Genomic DNA, 4,117 nt, shown 5'->3' on the forward strand with positions numbered 1-4,117 from the left:
CAAGCTCAGTTGCCCCATGTGCCAGTCCTCCTGCTCCATTCTGCCCCTTCCTTCTTACCCCAGACACAAAATACCCACGCCACATTACCCAGCTCTGTACACAGAGCCCTACTCATCCCCCAGCTGGCACCCTGCAGATAATCAGCCCCTGTCGTCACTGATCCCCTTGCCCTGACAGGGCCATACCTGACGCATCCTGTGTCCTGATCGCCGTACGATGCTGGTCATTACGGCCCCTCGAGATGTGTCCATCACCGTGCAGCAGGGTCACACTGGGCTGAGGAGGAGAGGGCAGCTGGCTGCAATGCAGGGCCCAATCCAGCACACCCCAATAATCCAACTCAGGTCTCTCTGGAGACTGAAGGCACAGATTCCCCCTGGATAGTCAGCAATGCCATCAAGCCTCAGTCACCATTCTGTGTCCCCACCTACATCACACCTACCTTGTTGTGTACCAGGAGACACTGCAGCTGTGCACTTGTATGTGGGGAAGCCTTGATGTTCTGCATCGTGGAGCTGCTGCTCTGATGGTCCCCAGAGCTCTGCAGCACTCGGGGACACTGGCACGGACCAGCGGCCTCCTGTGGGATGGGGCAGAGGACACTCAGTGCCCAGGCCTGTGGCATGCAGGGCATCACCCTGCTGTGCCAGGGAGGGCACTGGCAGTGCTGCCTGCAGGGGCATGTCCCTGCCAGCTCCTGTCCACCTGCTGCAGGAGCCCCAAGCCCATCCCACCAGGCTGGATCTGCTGGCTCTGTCCCCACGGCCAGGTGTGCTGGCCATGGCACCAGGCAGGTCCCTGTGCACAGGACACCAACTGGCAGGAGCTGGGCTGTCCCAGCTGCAGGGATTGGTTTTGGGAACTCCTTTCACAGGAGGCACCCAATCCCCGTCTGTAGGATTGACGGGGGTAGCACAGTCGGGACGAACGGAGACGAGAGATCTCTGAAGCCAGGTCGTGGACGGTTTATTGCAAAGGGCGTGGGTGCAGGGCCCTGCTTGGAGCTGCCAGCCACAGCTCGGAGCAGGCCTGAGAGAAGAGAGGGGTAGAGAGGACGAGAGGGTAAGAGAGTAAAAGCATAAGAGAGTAAAAGGGGTATGAGGATAAAAGGCAAGAGCTAAGAGACAAGAGGTAAGAGTAAGAGCTAAGAGCTAAGAGCTAAGAGCATAGAAAAGTAAGAGCCAAGTTCCTGTTACAATACAATAAATCATCTTCTGTGTTGAATATTCTGATTCTCACTTAACCAATCTTGTACAACATACAAATCCTATAGCATTTCCATACAGCCTATAAGAATCACTACATTACCATACTGTGCTACATTTTAAACCCTAAAAACTCCTCTTTGGACCCCTTCTGCCAAGCTGACAGGGTCTGCTCGGACCCTTGGACCTGCCTGCAAGCAGAGGGTCTTGTTTCATCAAAAGGGGATTACCTTCAGCCGGCCACACCATTGTTTTCCCGTTGTTCAGTAACTAAGGGATCTCGAAGCTTGCTTTCATTTCAATCTCGCTTATAGTTTCCATATTCTCAAAATCTTTTGCCAGGCAATCATATTTATAAGGCTTTCCTGTTTCATCTTCAGACTTCAGCTGAGGCTTAGAAGCAATTCCCATTGATCAGGATGTAAGTTAGACAGGCAGACCATAGGTTAATGATTATGAGATGCTTAAGCCGGAGCTGAATGTTCTATTGTTTACCATGAGGAGCTTCTTTCTAGAAGGAAGTGGAGGAAGTGAACTGTTATAAGAACATCTTGAAACCAGTAGAACAATGGTTAGCACCTGGGCTTGATGTCGATCAGTCACTAAGCAGGGGACCTTGGATCATCCCAGAGGGTCACAGAGACCTGATGAAGACATTCCTGACTTCATCCCTTAAGACCACAGACCCAATTCGAGACCCAATTCAAGGGAGGAATTGCACAGGTGTGAAGGACCAATGAGCTCATTTGAATACAGAGCGGGGATGGGAGGTGCTGGGGTTGTGCAGATGTATTGTATGTAAGATCTTGGGCAATAAAGAGAGGGCAAAGAACCTTGGACAGCGCAGTCACGCCTTTTAGGGACGGCTCTGGTGCCGCCCGCCGGTGTTAATAAACACACCACTGTCTAACTTTAAATAGTTAGAGAGTCTCTGTCCGTGACCTTTGGTTTTAATGACTCCTAGCCTGCTCCTTCATGAGAACAATCCTATCAGTCAGAAAGCAAAGGCTGCAGGAACTCCTCTCCTGCAAGGCAGGCTCTTGTCAGCCAGATTTCCTTCTGGAACCCAGCTGTGACCAAGCAAACCAGTGCTGGCTGCCATGGAAACCATTGGAAGCAGCCTCGTCCCTCTCCTCCCCTTGAAACCAACTTCAGCCTGGCCTGAAGAAGTCCTGATACACAGGCTGGCTTGAAGCACCGCCACTCCCAGCTCCAGCCTGGGCCTGTGTGTCCTGAGCTGGGCTGCCTTGCTGGAGCTGAGCTTCTCCTGTGCTTGCCCACGGCTGCAGATGCAGGGGAGCCTAAAGGACATGAGCTTTTCTGGCTGCTGTCCCACCATAAGGAGAACCCTGGCAGATCAGCATTGCAAGGGCTTCATCTGGGGCAGCAGCAGGGCCCAAAGCAAGGTTTGCTCTGTGCCCCACGCCTGCCCATAGCACAATCCCAGTGCTTTGGTGAAGAAGGGAGATGATGGAGAAGATGCCACTCAACACCATGGACTTCAAGCCACCTCTAGAGGCAGTGCCAAGGCAAGCCCAGAGCCCAGCTCCCTGCAGGCAGCAGCTAAGCCAGGAGGGCTCAGCACTCAAATAAAGAAGATGATGTTCTGTCTCAACAGGAGAAGGTCCTTCCTCTCTTAGCAGTCAGGGAGCTCAGAGTGGCCCTCCCTGTGTTGCTGTTGGCCTTTGCTGTGCAGCACCTCTGAGCTCAGAGTCCTTGGAGCAGGGAGGCCCTGCAGGGACAATAACCCATGGCAGAGCAGGAGCCCATGGAAGGCTGACTCACCTCTCCCTCAGAGGGGCCTGAGAGCCACAGTTGATCTCCCGGGGGCTCAGGGAGGAGCTGACACGTGAGGCCTCCCCGGGCACCAGCCCCTCGTAGCTGGGGCCTCCCTCCACGTGGCACAGCTCCGGGACACTGCAGGTGCTGCTGAGGTGGCCAGAGAAGGTGGAGGAGACCTGCTGGCTCTCTCCTGGCTGCAGCACACCTGGCAGGGGCAGGAGACTGAAAGCCTGGGTGGAAGACAGGAGAGATTGAGGTGCTGAGCATGGAAATGGATGCAGAAGAGCATCTTGGAGCAAAGTGCAGCTGTAGCCAGAGGGGCCTATTCCCCAAACACTGCCAGAATCACCCTCACCTCATCCTGCATCCATGCCACTGACCAGTGCAGGGACCATGGGGAAAATCCTCTCCCATCCTCAAGGGTCAATGCATTAATTAGTACATTACATGAAAGTGACCTGGGATGTCTCCTGGCAGTAGAAATTCTCTCTGATGCACAACTTGCCTTTAAAAAGTTTCAAAACTTCCTGCTTTTAGAAAAGGAGGAGACTCAGAGTGAGAGCTCTTGGAGCTGAGGGAAGGAGCCCAGCCCAGCTCATCTGACTCCTGAGGCTCTTGCCCTCTCTCTCTGATTTAAATGCTGCTTTCTCAAGGTGCTACAGCAAAAGCACCTGCAAAAACTTCCTGTGGAGCACCTGAGGAGTTCCAGGGGGAGCAGTGCCCTGCACAGGTGCTGCACAGCGTCCTTAGGCAGCCCTGCAACGTGTCCTGCACGGCCTCTCCAACAAGCAGCTGTTTCAGCAGCCCTTTGTGATGGGCCTGCAGGGATGGGAGGCCCCTCTGTGGCCAATGCTGAGGGCCCCCAGCGGCACTGGCAGCTCCAGCCCTGCTTGCCACACTGACAATGGGCAGTGAGACAGATTCCCTCCTGCCTTCTCCGCTCCCAGGGGAGCGTGCGCCACGTCCAGGGAGCACCTGAATCCCTCCAAGCCTCGTGGCAGGTGAGGGTTTGCAGGAGTTGGTGCTGGCACCTGGAAAACATGCCATTTTCTGTGCTGGGAGGAAGAGACAGCCACTTTGCAAAGTCCCTTTGTAAGACAGCTCCAGGGCCAGCAGTGCAGCAGCAGCT

The sequence above is a fragment of the Agelaius phoeniceus genome (assembly GCF_051311805.1).
Source record: "Agelaius phoeniceus isolate bAgePho1 chromosome W unlocalized genomic scaffold, bAgePho1.hap1 SUPER_W_unloc_2, whole genome shotgun sequence".
In the NCBI taxonomy this organism is placed as follows: domain Eukaryota; kingdom Metazoa; phylum Chordata; class Aves; order Passeriformes; family Icteridae; genus Agelaius; species Agelaius phoeniceus.